Here is a 27069-nt window from a genome sequence, read left to right on the forward strand (position 1 = left end):
GGAAAAAAAACAGGTTTCTAAGCCTCATGACCACCCTCTTCCACCACTGTGATGTCACACAGCTGTATGTTGCTGGGGTGGAAAAAAAAAAAGGTTTGTTTTTTACATTCTTCCTCTCTCTCTGCATGAACAGTAGGCAACAGTATTTTCCACAACTGTTCAGCAGTGGCTTTCCACTCAGAAGGTCACACACAGGGCTGTTCTCAGGTAGCTGAGAAGCTGCAATAGCAATAGAAGAGTCCTGTTTAATTGCACTGTTTCTGACACAGAGCAAATTGCAAGTGATTCTTGCCCACTTTCCACCTGGAGGCAAGGCATGGGCACAGTTCACACCCACATGGTGGGATGATGGCATGACGAAGACTTCTTTGTGTTGGGTCAAGTCCATTAAAGGCAGATTGCAAGTACCTAAGAGAAGCATGAATATATGCCTTGGACTATGTTTTGTGAAATTCTGACCTACTGAACTGGGTCTTAACTAGAAGTGGCATTTTATTTACATGCCAGGAACCCATCTCAAGACTTCTTCTGATATTAAATTTTTTACTTTCAATCCATTACTTTTATTTGCCAGGCTGGCTCCTGAGAGAGAGAATGAGCACTTCAAAAACTCCAAGCAAGAGCATCAGAGCAAAGCAGGCTCTCAACATATGGGAATCCAAGGCAAGACTCTATTCTATGGAGTATCAGTGTCGAAGTAAAACTCTTTGATCCCCTACTTCCACTGCACGTGAACTGCCATGGACTCAGCAGACAGCAGATGCACTTGCTAATGACTACTAATTACTGCTGTCTAGACACAATGTGAAGACTAAACTGCCAACCTTGTTTACAAACCACCAAATACGTGCATAGTCTTCTGGTATTATTCTGGATCACTGTGTGCTAAGTCACCAGTGCTGAGTTTGCATACAGAAATGCCAGAGAGAATAACTGTTTTCACCATTTTTGCAGTAATCTGGACAACTGCATGGCATGAACTGGAGAGTCAAGCCCTCTATTGCTAGCAACATTAATTTTCCTTCAACAAATCTTCACAGTGTTTTTATTAGTTTGTACCACAGGAGCAAGTAAATTTCGGCATTAAACTCTCAATGTCTATTAATGAGAAATATTCACAAAGAAGGCTTCCATCATATAAAAGTCTCACAGAGATCTTGTGTTACAAAATATTTCATTCAACCTCTTTAAAAAGTGGATCATTGAACTTTGTTTGTTTTCTTTTGAACTCATACCAGTTGAAGTAGAAAATATTAGTACCTTCTGGTGATTACTTTCACAAATTAAAAAACACAACATGGACTTTCACAAAGCTGAATTTTTTTTTTTGCCATGCCTTTCTGGAGATAGTTTGTGATTGTTTCGAAGATGTGATATTGTAGCCATTCAACCTCACCTCATCTTTCCTACAGAGACTAATATACCAATGCAAGCATTACAAAGCAGCAACATCAGTTCAGACATTGTGTACACATAGTGTCTACCATTTTACCTCCACTGTGAGTTAGTGCACCTGCCATTTTTCTGCTTCATGATGTTTTCTCCCTCTTTAGATGCCATGAAAATGAAATGCAATATTCCATGCATCAGATGGACAACATTTTAAAACATCTATTAATGGCACATGTGCAGGAATTTCCTACCTATCACACTGGTCTTGCACAAGAAAACCTGTTGAATGAGACTGCAGATCAGATAAGAGTTAAACTGAGTAATAGGAATAGCAAATAAAAATACAATAATGTGGCAGTATGTGGAAATGAAAGACACAGAAAATTAATTTGGAACAGTAAAAATGGTTATCTCGATGGGGCAGGTTAATGTATTGTTCTTTACATGGAATTAGGGATTTTTTACATCATTCTTCTCACCTAAATGGGAGAAAAGTTGTCCTCAAGAAAGCGTACCAGAAGCTAAAATGAACCCGAATTTAAATTTGAAGTATTTGAACAAAAGTCTGTATTAAAGTGTTAGACTGTTAATTTTTTCATTTCTGTAGATTGTGCACAAGCCTTAGACAAGGGCTAAAAAGGAGATACTAAGGTCTGGAGAACAGTGTGTGATACTACTGTTGATCACAGTTGTGAACTGAATTGGCTGACCCAAAATTGAAATTATCTGAGTCAAAATAGCTTGAGGCAGACCATGTCCAGCAACCAGCCAGGCAAGAACAGATAAATCCTGCTTTGGGAAATCATGCAAGCTGAGCTGTTAGGTTTTGGGTAGTTTCTTTTCAAATCACCCAAGAGACCCAGGAGAAGTAACAAACTGATATAACCAGTGACAACCTTCTCTGTCAGTACCCCTCAGCCAAAATACCCTCATTGCACAGTGTCTCTACGGTGTCTTGCCTTGTCAACGCATCTGGCAGCCCTTGGCTTTGGCCATGGGTGGAGGCAGAGTCTGGGCTGCAGGTTGGCACACAGCATTTCTGTGCAAACACACACCATGTGGAGAGGGGGGCAGGAGGTGTCCAAGGAGTCAGATCCCTATATGTGCTTTCCCTCCCCACTGTTACACATTCTCTACTTCTTTCATTTTTCCGCTGCTCTTATCTGCAGTACAATTATCGTAAAACATTAGTATTACTTCTTTTCATTTCCCTGACAAGCTCAGCATTTGGAGTTATTTGAGTTAGAAAGACAACTTATTTGAGTTAGAAAGAAAAACTGGTGAAAGGACATGGGACTTTTGGACACAAAACCTCTTCTATTTACAAGAATAAACAAAGTAATGCTTTCCAGGGCACACAGGAGACCCAATGTCCAGGAACAGATTTCCAGCTGATAGCTTCCTGCCTCCTTAAGAGAAATATGACCTAAATGTCCTTTTTTTAATGCCAAAGTCTTTTTTTAATGCCAAAGTGGTGTTTTTCCAGAAGTTTGGAAAATCTTCTCTCTAATTTTGAAACTTTGTGACTTTCTCATTTCTATCCTTCTCCCTTCTTCAAAATGCCTTGTCAAATCTCTTCTGCACAGACCATCTGAATTTGTGAACAACTTCCTATTCAACATTTGTTTTGATTGGAATTATGTATTTTATTCTCTCCTACAATTCTCTGAAATGCAGAACAGAAAAAGAAACGTAGCAGTTCCAAATAAATTCAACCTGCTCTGTCATTCTCGAAACCCTTCTACTTCAGAACAAAGTGCATTTTCTCTTGTTTTGTTTCCAAATGTTAGCCCACATTCCCTAGAACATGGATTGATATTCAAGTTCACACAGTCCCTCTGTTCACAGATGGCTTCTCTCCAGCTCTCACAAGTCCCAAGACACATCTTACTCTTGTTCTTAATGTTTCCACTGATGCCAGGTGGCTGCTCTCTTCTCCTATGTGTCTCCCTGGGAGAACTGGGCTTTCCAATACACCATTACATCCCTTCAAAGCAAAAACTTTCCTCAGCAGGAATCATAAAGAACAATAAGTCAGAGACAAAATAGAGGTCACAAGCTGTACTCAGGGTCTGAAAGGGTAGAGAAAAACTCATTACGAAGGACAGAAAAAAAGGAAAATAGGCAAACTCTGTTTGGTTAGTTATGTAATACTTGGTCATTTTCTTATGAATAAAGGTTTTATTGTGTTTCAGTAAAACTCAGTATTTCCTCATGAATTTCATCAAGGCCATTAATTGCTCTATAATTCTTGAGGTATCCTGATAGTCCTGGAGGCTGAAGAACCCCTGAGTGTTTGCTCACACAAGCATAGAAGGCAGATGGGGTTACAGGGTATAGGAAAACATAAAACAAAACATACTGGAATATTGTGAAGAAAATTAATAAAGCAGGCAAGGCTAGTAGACCAGAAGTAATACCAATTTTCTGCCTTTGTTTTAGCACTACGAAAAGACTTCCCTTGACTGAAAAGTATTGTCCCTTGCTGGCTGGAAAAGGAGTGTGTATTGAACTTTCAGAAGGGCTTGATATGGGAGAAGTAATAGCAAAACCAAATTAGCTCTGTGGAAGAAAAGAACGGAGAGCAATGCTGATGGGAAGTCCTAAAGACTTTTGACTGAGCTCTTGCCTTGAAGTCAAGAGTCAGCCACAAGAAGACTTGCTGAAGCTGAATTTCCAGCCAAGCTTGTGGAAATGTCTTCTTGTGACTTTCTTGGCTGAAACTGTCCGCAGTCACAACTCATTGCTGTAGGATCCAAAGCTGAGGTTGCAACAGCCGTGATAACTTAGGGCAGCCACTGACAGAGGACAGAGGGTGGTTGTGTCTGCTTTGGCACTCCTTTTCTTCACCCTACTATGTCCAAACTACTGCTGTAATTCACGATTGTACCAGGGTAGACATGGTTTCCATTACAAACATGTCATTTGGAGTTCAGTTTTGCAAACAGTTCAAGCAGCACCAGCAGTGACACTGAGTCAGCTCAGATCAGATTCCTTCTCTGAGAGACCCCCCAAGCACCTTTTCTCAAATCCCATGGTAAGTAACATCCCTTCTTCTAGCCTTTTGATTTCTAATTTTCTTCAAAAGAGAATGCTGATGTCCTTGTAAGAGGTAGCTGAAACATACATTGACCCAGAGTACATCCCAAAGGGGTATCAGCTCCTTCTATCTCTTCCTGTTCTCAACACACAGTAGAGGTCTGTAGATGTCTCTCTCTCTCTCCACTGCCTATCTTGGGAAATTACATTCTTGCTTTAGGAATGTCCCCCAGGGGCCTGCAAAGCATAAGACTATCTATTAAGGTACTTAATCATCAACAGAAAAATTTTGGTCTAATTAATTAGTGAGAGTTGAGCCTAGGTTTTCAATACTTCATTGACACTTCTATCTTATATCTTGGTTCCTTCTGGAAAAAAGCGTTTTGCAGTCCTGCGCCATTTTCTTCTACAGTCCCCAAAGCAAACAGGCATTTTGCCCTGCTGCAGTTTCTAAACACAATGCCGGTGTCACTCAAGGGACATGAGGTTAACTAGTTGTTCTGCTTATTATGCTGATATACATCCCCAGACCATGCCTGCAGCACGTGCTCACAGCCAGTACAAGCAGCAGCAAGGCAGCTGCTGTGTGAAGCATAGGACACAGCAGGAAACTTTTTTTTTTGGCTCACTTCGTCTTGAGTGATCAAACATGAGGCATTTCAAAGCAACACTCAGTCCCCGGGGCATCAGGGCTGGCATGGCATGCGCCTTGCACCTGGGCGCTGCAGGATGCTCAGCCCTCTCCTCTGGGAACTGTGGGCAGTATGTGCTGTAAGAATGGATCTGACTCCTGGGACCAACAGATGTTAGTGTTTATGAAGGAAATTTTTCTTGGCAGAAATAACTTCCAAGGGACTGTGGCTAATGTTTTAGCAGCAACTTTTTACCCAGGGAAAACTGAAGTGCCTTACAGTCTAAATAAGTGGAGAGCAGGCTAGCGTCACAACGATGCATAGGCAGGAGGAATTAGTGCCCAATTCCCATCTCCAGTCCCACTCCTGGGAGTTTTTACAGAAGCACTAGCTGCCCAGAGGTGGACCAAGCTTACCTGACACTTAAGCTGGTGTTGAGGGGAGGAGGGAGCCACCAAAGAAGCAGGCACAGTTCTTGACCCAGAACAAATGACTCCTTAGTTGCATAGATACAACTGAGGATGCACAAATCCACTCTATCCCAGATGCTCACTTCAAGAGGGTCCATTAGTGGGAAATATTCTTCGTTCTTAATTTTATTTTGGCCCCTGTGACCTGCTCTGGACACCAATGCAAAATGCAGAGCTTATACAGTCCATGGAGCACAGCGATGAGCACTGCACATGCCCACAGAATGATATGGTCGTGAGTGCTGTTCCCACCATGATGTTAGCCAGCTGGCCTAGATGTAGCCTAGTGTAGATACACAGATTCAGAGAAAGCAGTAAATCAGGATGTGCTGTAGCTAACCCCAGACATGCAGAAATCATGAGTCATGCCCAGAATAACCCAGAGATTAGCTTGAAAATTTGTGTTTTTTGAAAAGCATAATGAATGTTGTGCTGCTTTTATTTTCCTGCCATTCTTTACTATTTCACATGCACTTTGACTGGATACCAAGTAGCCACATGGCTTAAAACTGTGATTTTTTTTTTAAGATAGATCAGGAAAGACCCTATAATAACCTGACTGACAGGGCTAAGTCTTTCAAGAAGAAATCTCTATTAACATTGGGAACTTCCATACAATTGCAAAGGTTGGTAACACCGAAATGCCCCCAAGCTTTCCCTTAACTGAGATTATGATAGGAACAGCCTCCCTGACTGGTAAATACCCATGGAGAAGTCACTACATCGCAGCTATCTCCCTGCAGCACAGTAACTCCTAATACGTCAGCAACTTGAAAACAACCTTTCTTCTCCAGGCAGCCTTTACCCCTTTATCTTAAAATAGGGCTGGGTGTTCCTGCATTCCTGGCTTTTTAGGAAACATCAGCCTGGACTTTTTAACCTCCATGTCCCAAGTCTCCTGACAGTTTAAGTGACATAAATAAACTACATGCTTTTAACTCATGGCTCCAACTGCTTGGTTTTTGTCAGTACTGTAGCTAAGCTATGGCTGAGAAAGCTGAGACTTAAATAAATATCCATATATTTACTAAGCTGCTGTTTCACTGATGAAATCTGAACACAAGGAAAACTTACTTGGACAACCTTTGAACTGCTGTTGCACCACTACAGTGAAATGAGATACAGCAGCTGATTTGCCTGGGGCAGCCATAAAATAACTGGCATCCCATCCATTTGTGGTTCAACGTAATGGGTCTTCGGGTTTAGCCACTTTAGCCAAACCAGTCCCTTTCTAAATTTCCCACGTTTTTGTATTTAAACAAAGTCTAACTCTCCCAGGCCCTGTGAGGAGCAGCAAACCCGGTGGTCTTCATTCTCTGTTTTCTTTTAAAAGCTGGGACATATTGCTGTATTTCTCCCCCTACCACCTTTCCCTGTACGTACTTTGCAGTCCTGGCTACCTCAGCTGTTGATCCCAGGGAAACTTCCTCTGCTAATACTCCCAGGAACAGATGACATTTGTAGCCAAATTGGTAGTAAAACTGTGGTTGCATGCATGTTTGTGAAGTTTGTTTTGTATAGATGTAATCTGAGGCAAAGCAACTGGATGGAAGTTTCTGCTACTTGGGGCCACGCACAGACGTTTTGTCTGAGGTCTCCTTATCTTTGCCTGCAAATCCAGGCTCACGCGACTTTCTGTTCTGAATCAATGTGATATTCACAAGCTGAATATTCAAAAGAAGAAGAAATGTTTAACTATTCTTCGCACATTTCAGACTCTGTAAATCTTCATCAAAAATAAAATTTAAAAAGCTGATGTGGGCCTCAAAGAGAAAGAGCTCGTTCACTCCCTCCCTCCTCCTCTCCCCACCAGCTTGGCCTGGAGGAGAGGACCTCTCTGTCCACATCTGGCAGAGAGTGACATGGCTGAAAGGAACCAACAACCAGGCCCAAAACTTGTTTATTTTGCAGAAGCTGCTGAGCTGAGGTCAGGAGGCACTTATAGCAAATAAAAGGCAGAGAAGCACATCACCAGCCAGTGGGAAGTTCACAGCAGCCACGATCAGAAACCTGGGCCACAAGCAGATGTGTCCCACATTAGCGGTTCCCCTCTCCAAGGAAGAGCTCCCTGCCTTGAGGCCCACGGGCTAAAACCTAAAAGAAAAAAAGAAAAAAAAAAATCTATTTAGGAGTCTTCAGAAGACTGGAAAGAGAAAGAGACTCGCTCCTATGGGGATTTTTGTGGAAGAGCTGAAATAGTGGGACAAACAAAGACTCTGCTAAAGCATCTGAGTAGGGCAGCTGAGTGGTGTGTGGGCCAGGGTCCCCTGTCCTGGCCACTGGCACCATGTGGCACTGCTTCTCTGGATGCAGCCAGGCCGCTGCCTCACAGGAACCAAAGAGGAGAAGAGGACTAGGAGCAGCTACAACTATACTTTGGATGAGGAACAATCCAGTGCTGCTATATTCACTCCTTTATCTTCACACTGCTTTGGCCTCATCATTTTTAGTAAAATACTATTTGGCAAGGCAATTGATTCTTCTTGTAGAGGGGAGAAATTAACTAACTAAGCAGCAAGCAGTTTAATTTAATTTTCCTAAATATCTGGATGAAAGCTTGAACTAGTATTTTAGAGTGATCCCTTGAATCTGATCCTGGTCCATGGAAACCCAGCAGCTGAGTTGGGTCATGGGTTTATTACATCTGTGAAGATGTAGCTAGCATCCGTGAATTCTGAACAAACAGTTTCCAGCTGAGCACTGCTTGCTTAGTATGCTGTTCTCCATCTGTATACTCTGTGATAGATGGTGATGCAGCACTCTGGTACTTCAAGAAACTTTCCCCATTGCAGATAACACATTAGTGCTTTTTTTTTTCCCACATCATGTATTTTTCTTGCTGATTTGAGTAAAGCTCCCAGTTCTGTAAGTCTTCCACTGCCAGCATATAATAGCTATTTAAGGGAGTTCTGCTCCTTTCCGATGTGCTGTGAATAAAAGGAAGCTATCAACTTCTCATTTTGGTCAGGGTCTGCTCAGAGGACAATTTCCTCTCATCTTTAATTTTATGTATTACGATGGTGCTTTCCATTTTTAACCTCTCACATAGCAGTGCCACTTTTGTGTAAATGTTCATCTGTATGTTCCCCCAAGAAATGAGAAAATTTAGATGGCATGGCATGTCACCCATTCAAAGCAGTAATATCATGGTAAATTTCATACATACACCCCAACCAGCTTTGTACCTCCTTCTTATATAATACTCTTTGTATTTCCATAGATTTCTCAGTGTAATTCCTTTGACCTCAGCCTTATTGCAAAATTGAATCCAATTTCTTATTGCACAGCTTTCACTGGGAAAAAAAAAAAAAGTAATGCATGTAAATACCTCACTCAGTCTCTCTCCTCCTCGGTATGTGGTCATTACATATTCATTATGGTATCTGGACACTTGTATTAGCTGTAGATCTATAGGAAATGTATGAGGACATAATAAAGTGGATAGAGGATGGCAAAGCAGTGATGTGGTCTATCTCGATTTCAGTAAAGCGTTTGACAGTTTTCCACAGCATCCTTATAGTGAAACTGAGGAAGTGTGGTCTGGAGGATCGGGTAGTGAGGTGAACTGTGAACTGGCTAAAGGGAAGAAGCCAGAGAGTCGTGGTCAATGGGGCAGAGTCCAGCTGGAGGCCTGTATCTAGTGGAGTGCCTCAGGGGTCAGTACTGGGACCAGTACTATTCAATATATTCATCAGTGTCTTGGACGAGGGGATAGAGTGTACTGTCAGCAAGTTTGCTGGTGACACCAAGCTGGGAGGAGTGGCTGACACACCAGAAGGCTGTGCTGCCATCCAGTGAGACCTGGACAGGCTGGAGAGTTGGGCAGCAAAAAAATTAATGTCTTACATTTGGGCAGGTACAACCACAGATTCCAGCTTAAGTTGGGGAATGACCTGTTAGTGAGCAGTGTAGGGGAAAGGGACCTGGGGGTCCTGGTGGACAGCAGGATGACCATGAGCCAGCACTGTGCCCTTGTGGCCAGGAAGGACAATGGCATCCTGGGGTGTATTAGAAGGGGAGGAGAGGTTCTTCTCCCCTTCTACTCTGCCGTGGTGAGACCACACCTGGAATATTGTGTCCAGTTCTGGGTCCCTCAGTTCAAGAAGGACAGGGCACTGCTGGAGAGGGTCCAGCGTAGGGCAACAAAGATGATTAAGGGAGTGGAGCAACTCCCTTATGAGGAAAGGCTGAGGGAGCTGGGTCTCTTTAGTTTGGAGGAGACTGAGGGGTGACCTTATTAATGTTTATAAATATGTAAAGGGTGAGTGTCATGAGAATAGAGCCAGGCTCTTCTCAGTGACAACCAACGATAAGACAAGGGCAATAGGTTCAAACTGGAACACGGGAGGTTCCACTTGAATTTGAGAAGAAACTTCTTAATGGTGAGGGTAACAGACACTGGAACAGGCTGCCCAGGGAGGTTGTGGAGTCTCCTACTCTGGAGACATTCAAAGCCCGCCTGGACACCTTCCTGTGTAACCTCATCTAGGAGTTCCTGCTCTGGCAGGGGGATTGTACTAGATGATCTTTCGAGGTCCCTTCCACTCCTAACATTCTGTGATTCTGTGAAATTCTAGTTATATGTGTATCTTAGGTTTTTCTGGACTATCCCACAACGGAATATAATTCATTGCAACCAACAAGCCTTTGCCTACAAGCTGCCCAGACTGCTTGCATGTATCAGAAACACTGAAGCTGAGCTCTCAAAGACCTGTTTCTCTATCAGATGGGAAAAAAGGCAAACAAAAACTCGTTCACCAGGCTTTCAGGCTAAAGACTGAGCCCCTTTTTTTTCTAGTGCAATGGCATCCTCAGTTTGCTTGGAGTCCTTGGGCACTACTGCAACATAAACATTAAGTAATGATAAGAATACAATAAGAGAATAAAAAACAACCACAGATAATATGTTCTTCCCTCCACAACAAAGGCAGTTAATATCCTTGAAATGCTGTGAGAAAGACATTTTCCCACTGAAAGATTCCACAGGAAATAAGAAAAATCATCAACATTTTGACATTATTTTCTAATTGGACTGTTTCTCTTTGTATGGGAATTTAATGAGTACTAAAAGCATTGCAGTTTGTTGGTGTGCAAGAGATGAAACCAAAGACCTTGGTGACCAGAACTCAGAGCAAATATTTGCAAATGTTGAAGCAGTAAATGAGGTGTTACTTAAACAGAGGCACTCTAAAAAGTCTGCCTAGACCATCCAGCTTTCCAAACTCACAGACTGACGATTATCTTGAATTAATTATAAACTTCTCCCATACTTTTTTCTTCCTTGTGTTGGACTTTTGGGAAGACAAAGTCATCTCACACTTGCTCCACTAACTACAGACCCTGCTCACGCCACTGTACACTGGCAATCAGACACAATATTCCAGATCTGTTCTCAGTCCATGAGAGCTCAGGAGACCAGATGGAGAGAGCAGGGTCTAGTTTGCAAAGCAGTGTGAGCCCTTGGGTTTTGGTCACTCTTCCCAGTGTCCTGCTGTAGGTTAGGGTGCTCGTGACTAACATTAGACACCCAAAGATACCTGTAGGACAGAGACCTCTGCGTTGACAACTCCCATGCAGCTCAGTGGAGGAATGCTGTGTTTCCTTTTATGCTTAAAAAACATATAGGACACTGCAAAGAAGGCAGATGGCCCCAGAGTCCAGTTTTAAAACATGGGGATAGATCAATAATGGTATTTATCGACTTACAAACAAGCATTAACACAAACCTCAGATGCAGTAAAAATAATAAATACACTTACACAATCAAAATACAGATGACTTTAAAGCTTTAAAGGTAAGTAAAAAGAAACAAAAACGTCATTATCTATACTTAAGATCAACTCCAGGAGACTTCAGCCCTCTGCCTCTCAAGTCATTTACCTGAACTTGGTGCTTTTTTTCTGCACCCTCTTGCTCTCTGTGCCTCTAAAGAGACAAATCAGATACAGGGAATATTTAACTGTTTTACTAATCTCTCTGACATTGCATTCCTGTTTAAATCTGTCCTCCCTTCCTCTAAATGATCTGTACAAACATAATTCAGTCAAGGTGTTAATTTTAACATTTTGCAAAGCACCAAAGCACCATTCAGCTCTCAGGGCACTGCCTCAGAAAAATGACTGCATTGAAAATAACTCTTTTTTTTTTGTCACGTTCTGTTTTACCTAAATGATTTCCACAGTGGGGTTAACCCCACAGCCACCCAAAGGTGTGCACTGGTGTGTCTGCTGGGCCATGTTGTGGAGGGAGAGAGCAAGCAAGGACCAGCAAGGAGGGGATAGCAAGCGGGAGCTACTCAATCCAGCCCCCCAGCCTGGAGAAAAGTCCATGGACTTCTGGCCGCTGGATGCAAATACTTGAAACATTGCTGCTTCCAAAGGCTGCCATGTGCTCCACAAGAACAGCAAAAGAAGCAAGATCTGCAAATCACTGTTAGCTCTCAACTGACAGCCCACAGCAGTGCTCTGGCACTCTGAGCTAGTTTCTGCGTGTCCCCTGCCCTGTGTTACTTGAGCACCAGGACACTGCCCTTTTCTCCAGCAGAGACCCCAACACCACAGATGCTGTGCCTGAAGCTCAGCTCTGTAGTGAAATGTGTGTGGCCTCTCCACTGACGTAGTATCATGTGTTTGCATTTATTCATCAAAAATATTGATGTTCAAGGCAAGGCCTTGCTGGAAATAGTTTTGGTTAAAGGCAGGGGCTATCTTTAGTCAAGTCATTTGTTAGTCCAGAGTCCCACTGTTTCAGCAAAAGTTTTTATCAACAGAACAAACCTGCAGCCATTACTGAAGACAAATAAGCAACTCCCATCCAAGCACCAAAGCCAAATATGTCAACAGCAGTACAATTACAAGGTCCTATGTATGTATCATAATGTATATTGATTGCTCTGCGCAAAATACCTAACAGAAAAACAGGGATAATGAGAGGAAAGAGATGGACAGTCGTAAGGATGGATGGAAGCCTGGGGCCAACAGAGTTAGGTGAGCTGTTCCCTGACCCTTCTCATGCAGCAGGATACTCACACACAGAAATGTTATGGGAAGTGTTGCCTTGGTTTGGATGCATATGGATTTTCATGGCTGACTTACTTCACTGTCACCCAGTTACAACTTTAGTAAAGCAATAAAGCCAAAGAACTACATTTTGAAAATAAGCATAAGCAGTGTCACAAACTAAAACCTCAGAAAACATATCCAGAAAGGATGTGGTAAACATCTGTCAGTCTGCATTCTTTTTAAAAAATACCCAGGGGAAGTACATTTCATTACTGACTAGGCATATTTACCACAGGCTTAACCTTTTCATTGAATAATTGAGTATCCTTCATATTCTGAACCAGATGAATGGTTTGGGAGAGTTGTTAGGGAGATTAGACTGCTTGTAAATAATCCCGGCATCCATCCATTCTGTTCTTCTCTCTAGAAAAAAAAAACAGAAGTCCATCAATGAAGGAAGATCACTCCAGAGGGAACAGTTTCAGAGCAGTGTTTCATGTAGCCAAAGTTGTTCAGGAGATGTTGAATCACTCATGGAAAACTTAGTTGCTAATTACTGAGAGATTAGACTTACATATATTTCTGAAGATTTTGGAGCAACCCAGCAGCTGTTTCTCCCTTCCAGTGTGACTCACACTGCACATGAAAAAAGGAAAAGCCATTAAAATCAGTAATTAAACATTATTGTATGGATGCTATTAAGCATACCTACAAGAAAGGATTAAGGTTGTTTAGATTTCTCTTAATATTATCTGAAAACTTCCTGTCTACACAAAGCATTATTTTTTTACAGTTATAACATTCCCCAAATATACTTTACCTGAAATTACATGTATATATACTCTCCAACTTGACATCAATTTAACATCATTTGTCTCTGAACACTGAGTGATGCCATATGCCAAGAGGACAGAGGTACAGACCACTGGATGTTTGTAAATTTCAAGGGGGCAAATGTGTCTCTCCAACCCTATTTGGTCTCCATTCAGCCTATTTTTAAAAATCTTCTGCTCTACAGACAGATGAAGTGGTCATTACCTATACATTATAATTTTATAAAATACAACCCTGTTGTACTTTCTACAAAATAAGTGAGAGGATAACAGATATTCCATACAACTAATTTCACCCTTGTGCCTTTTTATTTATTTAGCAAGAGTAGTATCTCTCAAAGCTTTCAAAGTCTCAGAAGCAGCTCCACCATGTAGGACTAAACATTTTATTTATATTGCATAACAGAAATGCTTAAGCTCAGAACAACCTGAAACTGGAAGCAATGTAACCACTTCAGTGATGCTGCTCAATGAGCCTGCTTAGCTTAGCAAAACAGATGCAGTTTTTCAAAACAAGGTAGTATCCATTCAGTGTACATATTCTGACTTAGACTGATGTTAGAGCCAGTATTTGCATCACTTTCATAGGCAAGTATGCCCTAAAGCCTGTAGTCATGCTACCTAGCTTAAGGCACCTAACTGATACATACTCTTAGGAGTATATTTGCCCTAGTCTCTGCATACCAAATGGAGACAAACGCTTCCCATTACCATTGGGATATTTGGTAAATTCTAAGATGCAAGCTCCTATTTTACTTAAGTGTTTTGAAAATACTGTTCTTTCTTTCCAACTTCCTCAGTTTTGAACATAGACTCACAGTGAAAAGATGTTATAATTTCTCCCATTTGCCATAATGCTCACCATTCATTTATCAGTTTATAATATTGTGTACATTAATACAAAATAGCATGTGAAAGCTTTGGAGCATCTATTAATTTCACATGGTTTGGCACAGAAATTCAAGGGCAGTGCATCTAAAACAGAAAGCATATTACAGATGCATACTCCATGGTGCTGCCCAGGACCCAGCTTCCATTTGAAACAATTTGTTTGACTATTTTCATTTCAGGAGCAACAAACAAAATACCAATTGCAGGCAGTTTCACATTTCTGAATCCCAAAGAACAGTGGAAAAAACAGCTACACACAGGAGAGAGGAACAGTGTGTTGGACACAGATTGTGCTGAATATTTTACGCTGAAGTAATCAATGTAACTCATTTAGAGAGCACATCCAGTGCCCAGTGTTTGCATGCTGTGTATGACAGGAGAAGAGGCAGCAGCAGGGTTAATTTCAGAGGGCATTGCTCCCATGAGCTGCCTTGACTCTGACCCCAGTCCTAGGATGTTTGTGTTCATGTGCATCACTTCAGACTGTCACAAATTCAAAAGCTCACACAACACTTGTGGCAGGATGCAAACCCCCCTCTCTCCCCCTCCCTCCTTCAGTATGGAAGGAGTAGGCACATCTCCCTCTCTCTCTGCTGTTTGAGGCTAACAGCTTCTTTTGTTTGGCCCCAGAGCACCCTGGCCAGGGCCGTTAGGAGAAGGGATTGCCGAGGTGCCAGGGAACCGCTGGGCACCTGCGGCCAGTGTGGGGGATGTTTGGAAGCTTCAGGGGCACCCCACAGCCAGTGTGGGGGTGCAGAGAAGCTTCTAGAATGCCTACAGTCAGATCTGATCAGCCAATAAAAAATGGGACTCTCGTCGAGACTCCGCCCATTGTCGCGGGTCTCTTGGAGCACGAGCAAAATGCTGCCGCCGAAAGCCCCCCTCCCCGGGACGGAGACTCCGCTTGCGTTGCCGCCATGGGTGTGGGTAAAACTTCTCGCAGCATTGCGAGTATATTTATACTTTCCATGCACATATGGATGTGTAACTTTCCGTGCTCAATATGAGCACGTGTAAAATTAATCCTCGCAAAATCACGAGTGTATTTTTCTCCCATGCTTCCACATAAGCACGTGTAACTTTCCGTGCACATTTGCACGCGTACTTTCCGTGCTTAGTACAAGCACGTGTACTTTCCGTGCACATTTGCACGTGTAACTTTCCGTGCTCAATACAAGCACGTGTATCAATTATTTCCTCACACAATCGCGGGTGTATTTTCCTCCCGTGCTTCCACATAAGCACATGTAATATTCCGTGCACATCTGCACGTGTAAGTAAATTAACCCTCGCAGGATTGCGAGTGTACTAACTTTCCGTGTTCACTACGAGTACCTGTATCTCTTTAAGAATAATCCCTCACCGTGTTCAGGCAAGTGTGTACTCCTCCCGGAGTCAGGGGTGGCTCCGGCATTGTTTTTGGTGAAGCCATGTGCATGCACTCTGTGGACCGCCTGTTGTATTAGTTGCTGCCCCTTAATAATTTTCCTCAACTGATATCCGAACCTCTATTTAAGTCATTTTTGTAGGGCTAAAACCCTGTTTCTTACCGGTTTAATTAAAGTTGGTTTGGACCCTGTTGTCCCTTAAACTAACCTCGGGGTGCCTCTGTGACAACACTTCATCAAAACATAGATCATAGTATTGAAAAGAGAAAATAAAGGAAATAAGAAAATTTGGAAAAAAAAGCTTCTAATGGGGACTTCTGCACAGGATTGGTTAGTTGAAACTTGATTTCATATTAATAGATTTGTGTGGCCCTTGGTAAATGTAGCATGAACATATCACACAGGCATCCTTGTAGCAGAGTCTGGACTCATTGCGTGAGGTAGGACTGATTTGGGAACTGCATGGCCTGAAGTTATTGCAAATGTGTCCCACAGCTAACAGTGCCCAGACACCAAATCACCACCATGGTCCCAGGGCTGGGACACTGCAGTTGCACGTGTAGCCACTTTAGATCACATTAACTGCAATTTTTCCCAGGGGAAATCCCAAAAGAGAAGGAAGCAGGTCTCCTGTGGGTTTCACTTATGTGTAAGCCATGACAGTTTAAAAAAGGAAATTCTTCTTGCCAGGACACCATGGAAGGAGCAATTCGGGTTTCCTGTTAAGTATTTGCTTGCTAGCCATAAAGCACACTCCAGTAAGTATTTGTGTAACATAAGGGATTTGTATACCTTTTCCCTACTTCTTCTGCGATCCTCTGTAACTTGAGGACATTTTGAGAGTTGGTCCAACCTTCCTGCATCCAGAGCTGTCTCTAGCACAAAGGGGAGGCCTGTAGTATCTGTGGCTCATTCTGAAATCAAATTCCTTAAATATTTATTTTAGGCACATTCCCAGGAAGCAAAAGACTCAGATGTAATTGCATTCTGCCTGAAATTTATCATTGGTTGGCACTTCAGATTGCCTTTTTAATGTCTGAGTTCAGTGCCCATTCAAATCATACTCTGCACACTCATTGCAAGAGCAAAATTTATTTCTCAGAAAAATAACAGAAGTATTTTACAACATGAAAACTTGTATGTCAGGGAAACTTTAGCAAACCTGTCGTACCTGCCCCTCACAGCTCTGTGGCTACTGATAGTTACTTCTTCTTATGCTTTAAGCTGTTTAAAAATGACAATCAAACAATTCCTGATAATGAAAAATTAATATTCTTCTTTAGAGAGGATTTCTTTCCGTGCCAAGGATCACAGCGATGAGCAAAGCGGTATCATTGCATGCCCATACAGGCCTGCCTGCTGCCTTTGGTGCGTGCTAGCTGTATGCAGAATTAAAGATGAGATTAGTACAAAGAAGAGACCTTGAAAGCAAGCCTTAACACAGATTTCCTTGGCTGACTGCTTTTTCCCTGTCCCACCCTTTACGCAGGGTTATGCTGTCAGGTTTGATACCTGTTGGACTGTGTTTGAAGGCGCCCCTGGCTCTTCCTGCATACGAAGGCGCTGGGGCCTGGGCTGGCAGCTCTTTTGGAGCCAGCCCTGGCTCCCTCCTCCCACAGCGGCCAGAGAAGGTGCCCTGGTGTGGAGAGTCTCTGGCTGTGTGCTGTGAACAAGCCAGGGCTTGATGCGGCTGTGTTACACGGAAGGATTTCCCTGAGACACCAGAGACAAAAGGAAAGTAAACAGAAGCTGCTCTGCCCTCAACCCAGGCTGCAGGAGGGGCGTTGCCGCTGCGCATGAACAGTCTGTGAACAGTGCCCTGCAGCCAATCACCATAGTGGGGGGGGATGAGTGACTGTGAGTGTAACCAATTGTAGCCTGCACTTGCCGCATGGCCTTTTGGTATAGAGTATATAAGGCTTGGAAAAACGTGGTCTCGGGGACATTGATATTCAGTGTTGTTTAAGAGTTCATTAAAGAGTACGGATGGTAAATTCACGTTGAATTAGACTCCTTACTCTCGCCCGGCCCGCCCGTTCGATCAAAGAGCTTATGCCGGCGTCTGGATTCGTCGAATTTGCTACCTCTACACCCTGGTTTTGCCACCCTGTTGTTATTCCACCCCAGAATCTTTGGGGCCACCCTTTAGCACCTCACCTCCACAATCCCAGCAGGATGTAATGGATCCAAGAAGCACAGATTTTCTCTCTCCTGCAGCAGCATCCAGGGCTCCCTGCACAGGAAATGTGCCAGGCCAGCAATTGTGCTGCGCTTAATCCTAGTTATTTTTACAGCACTTCTTGTAATTGTCAAAGATGCATTAGATGTTTACCCTTGATTGTGATGGTTTTATGTTGTTTGTGCAAAAGCTGTGCTATGAGAGCTACAGTAAATCAATTTTTTGCATCACATCATAATGAAAACTTCTGTCACATCACCTCAGCCAGTTTGTTGCTAATAAATTAATCATTTTTTAAAACAAAACTAAAAAGGCTGAGTGGAACTGCCTATGCTCTTAGTTTAGACACAAGAGGGACCTAATGGTCACATAGGAAACCACAAAAAGAAAATTAAGTATTCCACAAATAGAAACACCTTGGCACCTTTCAACTATTCAACATAATTTACAACATATTTTGAGTGAACAAAACATCAGTTCGTAAAATATCTTCAGGTAATTTTGCCCTCAGCTTAACAATTTAACAGGAACCACCTCTGATTTACTGTAGACAAGCAGTAATTTAAACAAGTTTCAGAGTTAAGTCTCATTTATACTTTGTTTTCTGTTCAATCTGAGGTGTTCTGCATAAAAATATTTTTACATACAACTTTTTTTTTTTTTTTTAATTTCAAATCAGCTGGTGTTCTAGTGTGTGTTATTAAATGACTTTATAACCGAATTTATGTGGAGGCATATGGTAAAATGGTGTTGATTCCTGCCTGGTCCTATCATGGGGATATCTTCATCATCCCTGTCCTAGCTCACTGGTTTATCCCAGCTGCTCTTCTCCCACTGCCCCTCTCACTCTCCAAACACCCGCTCACTGCTTGAGTGGCAGCAGGCACCAAGACCTGCTCTCTCCCTTGCACACCAACATGTCATCAAGTTTGAGTACCCAAAGTGATGCCACAGTGGCAGCCCTTGTTTGATGACTTTTTGCCTTTCTGAACCTGGTGGTCCCCAGGCACCATGCTCCTCTGAGGGCAGCTGAAAGGCTGTCATATTGGCCCTCCTCGAACTACTCTTTTTAAGCCATTCCTCTCCTCAATCCCCAAAGCAGCAATGGTGTCAGAAATTCTAGGAAGGTGGTCTCCTCTTCCACCTCTAAATACAACCAATTGTAACTCACAGTGAAGTCTGCTACCTTCTCCTCTCTGACTAACCTGCCAAAAGCCAAGATGGCAAAGGGAAAGGATTTGAAGGAAAGTGAAATTCAGAAGATAAAGTGTCAAGATTATAATCCTGTCTGACAGTTGCAGAGACTTTGGCTTTGATCCAGTGCTGGATACCATACACAGAGATGCAAAAAGAGAACTTTCACCCAAAGTGTCCCAGAAACCATACAGCAAGCTCATCTGCTCAGCCTGTTTATGCAGCACAGGATTGACTTTCATTTCTGCAGCTCTCTGTGGTACAAAACCATGGCACATTTGCCTGCTATGATACTTCTCCAAGAAAATTTTCCCTGTCACTGGGCTATTTTCTTCATGGCACTGTTATTCAAGCAAAGCATTTTTTTCTTCTTTGTTACTGTAGTCTGCATTGTTTATGTCAAAATTTTTAAAGCTATCTTTACATCTGCAGTTTTGCATCTTGAGCAATTAACGGTCCCTCAATTTGAACAACATAAACGGTGAATATGCTTTCCACAGAAATCTAACGTGTAATATACTGAAATCCATACAGGCAGGCACACACACACACACACACACACACACACACAAAATAATAATAATAAAAAGGTTGTGTTCTTACACAGGACATGATATGCGCAGTAATCATCACCAAAGCCTGCCAGAGAAGCAAATATCTTGTTCCCGGGTGTTTTCTTTATAGGAAGAATGGCACAGAGCATCAAGGACTTGGCCTGCAGAAGCAAATCAATGTGATTGATGGAACTGCTTAGCAGCCAGCCCACCTCTTCCTGCCACACAGTTTCCCCTGCTTCTGAAAAAGTTTTGAAAACTATAGCAAACAGCACTTATACTAGGCAGATATTTCAGAACAGCACAGAACCCTAGCAGAAACATCTGTCCATCTTCCAAAAGTGTATTTCTTTCTGCACCTACTCAGATGGGAATTACCAGCTCCTTTCCCAGCAAATGGTTCATAAGCTGCAAAAATAAAATATAAGTCTGCTGCCCCAGAATGAATGGAGGAATCTCAATGCCATAGGTGTTTCTGAGTACAGATCTTCCACTTGCAAACACAAAAAGCAGTTCAGACCTATTAAAGCTTCTGGTATCACAGACCTTTTGGGGTATCCTATGTAAACATTAGGACACCTTTCATGGCAATCAAACAGACTTTAAAATAGGGAGGGGTGATAACCTTTTCTGGACATGAACAGATGTTTCTCAGCAAACAATAGTCATATTTTATTTTCTTTTATCGACAGTCCCAATTCTATTCAGTAATACCCACTATGAAAATCTGTTAAGGCCCTGGAGTGAAAGGTTTGTTCTACTATACAGCAGAAGAGCAGTATATACACTTAGCTCCACAGAACCACAATATTGACCACAGTCAGCAACAGATTAATTATAACCAGAAATGGTAAATTTCCAGATGATTATTGTGCTTTCCTTCACCTGAAGCAGTGCTCCTCTGAAAGTGTCCATTGGGACAGTGCTGGGAGCAGCTCTGCACATCACTAATAAAGTGACATTTGACATCCAGCAATCAACCTGCTCTTGCTCTCTGTGCCAGGTCTTCGATTTCATCCTGCCTCAGATGCCATTTATTTTCAGCCAAGCAGAGATGCATCTCTTCAGAAAGTGCAGCCACTCCAGGAAAGACCAAAGAGAATTTTCCCTTTGGTTTCAAGCTCCTCTTCCATGTTACTCATATCACACTGGGCCAGAAGGATCCTGAAAGGATTCACCTGTCTTTGCACTGCTTTCTTAATATAAGACATGAAGGGCTAATAAATGACTGTGATGAAGAAGATCCTCCACGGACAGCAGAAATTATAACCAACACAAAACTCAAGAAGAGTAGAACACAAGAGTCAACAGTGCATGCTGTAGAAAAGGGGAAAAAACCCCAACACCCTTCAAGAGATCTTTTCTACCAACAAATCCTTCTGGCTTTGTCTCTAAGAGAGGGACAATATACTCATGAAAACTGTTGTTGCTTTCTCACACACACACACACATACATCTCCCTCCTGCAATTCTGCCACAGTTCATCCATTAAAGCAGTTACTCTCACCCGAGTCATCCACTCCCTGTATATTTATAGCACTTCTGTTATTATTTCACTCTTTCTGTGGGTGATCTCTTGAGATATGCTTCCCCCTACATCCTGTGATTACTCATGAGAGCTAAAAATACACAACTGAGTGGATCAGCACATCCCCCTCTCTGAAACAGATCTAATCTATCCAGATACTCTGATCGTTGTTCTCAGAGTGGGGACCTCTTCACTGCAATGAGAACACACTTGCAGAGGATAATGCTGGGACTACAGTACCTGATGAAATAAAATTAGCGAGGTACATTTCACCAGTTCTCCTGGGGAACAGAGAGAGAAGGAATAGAAGTTTGTACAAGTATAGGAAGATGCTTTATCTTTACAGCCCCACATGACCCACAGCACAGCATCCATCAGGAAAGCTTCTTGACTCCATTATCTCTAACCAGTGGCCACATAGTTATACCTGGAATCATGCCACATTCAACAGCAACTGCTAAAACACTGTGTAATTTCTTCTCTTTCTGTGCTAGGGAATCCTGCCTGATTCTACACTCTTCTAACAGGAAGAATTCATATCAAACAAACTATTTTAAGCCACACTATTTTAAGCTGGCCATGCATTAGAGGATGTTAACTGATAGGACAAAACCCAAAGTTCAACAGAAAACTCACAAAACATCTGTCAAAACATCTGTCAAAACATCAGCCACTGTCAGCATGACCATTAGTTAGTGCAGGACAGCAATTGTGAATCACAGAAATCCTCCAAAATAAAACCATGAGGCTCTTCAGAGCTAGCAGTGGTAGGTAGCTGCCTCACCTCACACACTTCTGGTATCAGTTATTACAGTCCACCTTCTTATCCTATGCACATTTCTTGAGGACTGCAGGAATATGCTGAACTTCTGAGAGCAAGAAGCAGAATGTCCATCAAGTTAAATTCCAAAGCAAGCAGAATACTTTTTCCTTTCTTCTCTTCAAATGACTGGTAAAAATGGTGTAAATCCTTTGAAATGAACAAACCTGTGTGGAGATCCAGCTGGAGCTCTGACTGGAACTTAAAAAAAAAAATAAATTGTTCACATAAAAACTTCTTCTCTCAGAGATCATAAGCAACTGCTCTTAGGTGACACACACAAACTACTTTTTAGCAACACAACAGTTGGTGCTTTCAGACTCTTCTGAAGACAACCCACTGATTAACCCCAGGGAATGGAAGCTAAGAGAAGAATGGAAAGGGTACTAGATGCACACACAGAAATTCAATAATGTGGCTATTTTCACTGAGACTACAAAATCAACACTTGCAAAAATACATCCACAAATCAGATTCTGAAGTCACCAAACAGTCAAAATAACACAGATTTTGTTTCCAGAGCTCACCTATAAACTGTTGCATGCACAGATTGTAGATGAGATTTCCTAAGTGGAAATACTCTTTCAACAGTATTTCTCCTTGGCCAGAGTCCTTGGAGATATATGTGTTGAAGGAAGGTGTCACAAAGAGCATCAGATCTTTATTTCAGTCTTTCCTGTATCTTGTCCAGCCCTTCAAAACTCATGATTCACAGGATATGCAGGGTCATGCTACCAACAAGATTTCTTTTTTTCTTTCATAAGTAGGCTTCGAAGAGTTAGATGCCAGAGAGTGTGGAAAATTTCTGTCAGTTTCAGTGTCTTCAGGCTGAAGTTTTGACCAGCTGAATATTACTTCAGAGTAGGAATGCATGGCCCATAATTTCTAAACCATAATCAAATTAATAGTTGAGAGAATAAGAACACTTTGTTTCCTGTTTCTAGGAAGTGAGTAAGGAAATTAAGTCAAAATTGTACATTGATTTTAAATGCACAAAACTGACAGGACTAATTTCTTATACAAATCTCCAAAGTCTGCAAATAAAAAGGAATGCTGTAAATTATATTCTACCACAGCCACTATCATGTGTTGTTCCTTTGTCTTGCAGAACAAGGACAACTGTATCTGCAGGCAGCATGAGACAATGACCTATAAAAAAAGGAATGGATATAAACCAGCACTTACAGAGAAAGGGTGACTGCTATAGATACAGCTATATCTGTATACAAGTGTTAGGCGCATGGCCACTGTCCCCTATACCTAGAGTGAGAGTACGTGTGCACATACAGTTTCCATGAGAACTAATAGCAGTGAGGTGCTTTAAGTGAGAACAGAATACAATTACTGACTTTACTGCTCTTTCTTTTAATGCCTGATACAGGTAGTATGTGCCTTTGTAGCCCAAAAGACTATGTTGCTGTTTGACAAAGTATCACAACACAGATCTCCTGATACGCTATTACCAGCACAACATTTTTGATATGTGCAAAACCGCAATGCCGTCTTCATGTGTTGACATCCACACCTAGACACACCGGCCTTTTTCTATTACCTTGTGGTGGTCCAGGTCCCACAGCTCTTGGAGGTACTATAACATCAAATCGCTCCATATTTTTGTGATGGTAGCTTATCCATTGGCCATTGAAAATATATACTAAAACATAAAGATACCCAGAAAAGTGATGTAGTAGTAAAAAAAAAAATAATTCAGTAACTGACTTTTGTCAATGAAATAAAACAATGACAAAAACTTGTGAAAGTATGTCTGTACTTCCCAAAAAATAAATAACACAAGCATCAAACCCTCTCAGAATGATATGCAGACAGCTTATTACATCTTTATCACATCATGTAAAATGTCCTCCTACATGTAAGTTAGGTCATTTTCTTTGGAGACTTTGCTTTGGAGGAAATGGCAGCATCAGCAAGATTCCCCAGACCTTACACAACTCCAGGGAAAGCTGAAAGAGCATCAAGAAAATAAAGAGAAATATTATGGATTTTAAACTGAATCTCATGCTAAGCTACAGATTCTGCTTTCTGGACTTCTCTGACGGGTAACCTGAGCTCCTGGGGTTTTCAGCTGCTTGGGGTTGAGGTATAAATGTAAGAGACATCCTCAGCAAGGTCTCAGCCTTCAGCTCATCCCCTTTCCTATTGACAGTGAGTTGGGTAGATAGGGTGTCTAAACTCAGCGGAGATCTGAAATTTCATGGAGCAGAAATTAATGGATGCTGAGACATTTATTTGTGTCTTTTACACTAATGTCTTACAGCAGCTTCCAGTGTAATAGCAATGATGTCCGCGGTGCCAATGAGGTTGTTTACCTCCCCTTTTCACAACCCTCCCTAGTGCACACAGTTACCCAGTAAAGACTGGAGCTATGCCACTGGTAACAATTCTGTGCCCACATGCTCTGCATGGCCATCAGCAGAGATGTAAATGAAGGATTTGATGTTCCAGAACCACAGAGCTCTGTATTTAAGCTAAATAAGGCTTTGATTATGCCTTTTATACCCAGGCTTGCCAATGGGTGCGGCATAAATAACACTATTCCAAAAGCATTCCAGAAAATAACATGCCCTGGAGACATACATTCCTATTTCCCTTTAGAGGTGGGAGAAATTATTATAAGTAATGGTTCTCCTCAGGTGATACATATCCACCACCTCACATATCAGCTAACCCATGAGCTACATCTGGTTTGACATCCATTTACCTTCAGTGCTGCCAGAGACCTGGGAAACAAAGTTTGATAGACACAGCCACAATTAGGCAAGCTGTTCCTCCTCCAGCAGATGCCTGGGAGCTCATGAGCTGTAGCACTAAAACTGACAAGATGTTAATTTTTCGTAACACTGATGCTTTAAATATTGCTGTCCCAGTGATTCTTCAAAAACTTTTAAAAGAGTAGCAATTAACAACTACAGGAAAGGAAAAGAGCAGGCAGAAGGTGTGGATGGTTTGAATATTGGCAAAAGAAGATCCATGTCTAAGGTTTCAAGTCTAAGAGAAGAAAGCAGAGTTATAGGAATATGTAGGAATAAAGGAATAATTGATACAGGAAATTGAATAGGAGAAGGTTCAGCAGGTGGAGAACCTGATTTTCTGGGAAAGCTAAGGGATAGGAAAAGCTGAAGTGTAAGAGAGAACAGAAAGGTGAAGCTGCAGATAAAGAGGAGTCTTAAGAAATAGGAATAATACAAGGACCATTAATATCAATGGGGAACATTCTGCTGGCTAAAAAAGGGGCCAGTATTTCACGCTATTTGCATTAATCGGTATGCTATATACAAAAGAAAAGGCAGCCAACAGACTTAATCACAGGTCAGTGACTAAGATCTCTGCTAGCAGAACCCAGTCAGTGAATTTATTAAGGTCCTCCTGGCAAAAAGGGTGGAAAACTCTTACGGTACATGGCAATTGCTACTGTGGGTCAGCTGATAGAACAGCTCCAGAAAATGGCTTAATATTAAAACAAACAAACAACAAAAAACAAACAAACCAACAACAAACCGCCATCACAATAACAAAATACCCTTAAGTGTATAGCATTCAGTAAGAACATGACCCTGAAGTACGGCCGAAAATGTGGTAGGATGTCACAAAGAATATGCATTGCTTAACAGAGCTACTGATCTAGGAGTGTCATATGCTGGAGCAGCAATAAGGCTGCCTGTATCTGAGAGAGCCAGTGTGTGTATCACCATACAGCACTGCCTCACACTGCACAGACAGACCCAAGAGGAACAGTGAAAAACACATTCAAAACTTCAAAACAACTTACCACTAGTTTATGTGCAGGTATGGCATCGTGTGGATATGTATGAAGGCACTGGGCAGCCTCACTCACCTTCAGGTCTTCTTCCACTAGAAGTCCCACTCCATCCAGTGACACTATCTGGGACAAGTGACATCCAGTCTGGCCTGCAGGCCATATTGTAAGCTGGGTACTATTTACACAGACCCTTACTGTAACACTTCAATCGTCATGTTCATTGAAACAGCAACAAACACTCCGTCCATTAGCTCCTAAGAAACTCTTAAAATCTGATTCACAGAAGGGGCACATAGTGCTTCTGGGGAACTTCTTGTTTCAATGAGTAAGAACAGTGCTTAGGAATGGTATGTGGTATGGGAGGAATTTATCTCCTGTATAAAGGGAAACAGATGTCGAAGGGAGCGGGACATGAGATCATTAAGGGGCTGCTGTGAGGGGTCAAGGGTTCTTTTCTGAACAGTGATTGGTTTATATTTTTCTAAATCATAATGTTGAGTAATTTTTATAAAGTCTATACACATGCCTGATTTTTCACATTTCTGAGCACTCTCAACCCCTATTAGCTCTGGTAATGGTCAGAATTTTTCAATGGCTTTGAAAAGCAGGCACATTATCTCTTTTAAGATATGCTATTTCTTCTCCTCCTCTTTTCCACTTCCCTTTTCCTTCCTTATACTCATTCTCAGCGTATAAATTACTCATGGCAGAGACAGCTAGCATTCAGTGCATAGACTGACCTTATGCCCAGCCTCTTTAGATGTAAGCCTATGTACAGATTTTAGCCTAGCATGTTACTAATGCAAGTAGTGGTCCCTGTTTGAAGTGCTGTCTCCTGCGGCCATGTCCCATGGCCACTGTGAAATAGGCAACATGGCTTATGAGGAAACGTGTTTTCTAGAATATCCTGGTCTTCCCAAGCAGGTCTTAGCAGGAGTGTAGGTAACCTTAATCTAGGCTGCCTGCACTTGCAGGTTTGCTTCAATGCTTTGCAGACATGGAGAACCTTAACAGCATCTTTCTTGCCAACTCAATGTTACCTGGACAGCTTAGGTCTAGCCAAGGTGCTGTTAAGGGAAGAGGTGTTAGGTTTCCACAACTGAGTTCCAGATGTCCTGCTATGAATATCCTTCTCAGCTCCTGACATATCTCGTCAGCAGTGACTTGTTCCAGATGGTGGTAACCAAGATGTAACTGGCCATGCAGTCCTTGCACACGGCTGGTGAGCCTCAAAACACAAGCTGGATTGCATTTTCCAGAATCGGCTTTGAGAGAATATGGAGACAATTAGAGGGAACTGAATTACTGTGAAGGTTGCTTCTTAATTGAATAAACATGATGTGGGACAGAAACACTTTGTTTCAAAGCAC

The 27069-nt window shown here is 42.1% G+C and overlaps 1 long non-coding RNA gene across 13 annotated transcripts in view; it reads right to left on the reverse strand.

The window, feature by feature from the left end:
* The window catches only part of LOC139826395 (uncharacterized), a 29021-nt gene extending 2958 nt beyond the window's left edge, over window positions 1-26063 (reverse strand). The window contains exons 1-8 of one of the 13 annotated variants that reach the window (XR_011736421.1): window positions 25709-26063; window positions 22449-22806; window positions 22089-22122; window positions 21886-21970; window positions 19623-19734; window positions 13109-13170; window positions 12837-12957; window positions 5480-7627 (exon numbers count right to left, since the gene is read on the reverse strand). This is a non-coding gene — a long non-coding RNA (uncharacterized lncRNA). Of the gene's footprint in view, window positions 1-1029; window positions 7628-12824; window positions 12958-13108; window positions 13171-16438; window positions 16561-19622; window positions 19735-21885; window positions 22807-23473; window positions 25677-25708 lie in introns of those variants that run through there. The other 12 variants (XR_011736414.1, XR_011736422.1, XR_011736416.1 and 9 more) reach the window with 12 other exon arrangements.
* Between the last annotated feature and the right edge of the window lie 1006 nt (window positions 26064-27069).

Source organism: Patagioenas fasciata, chromosome Z (assembly GCF_037038585.1).
Source record: "Patagioenas fasciata isolate bPatFas1 chromosome Z, bPatFas1.hap1, whole genome shotgun sequence".
In the NCBI taxonomy this organism is placed as follows: Eukaryota; Metazoa; Chordata; class Aves; order Columbiformes; family Columbidae; genus Patagioenas; species Patagioenas fasciata.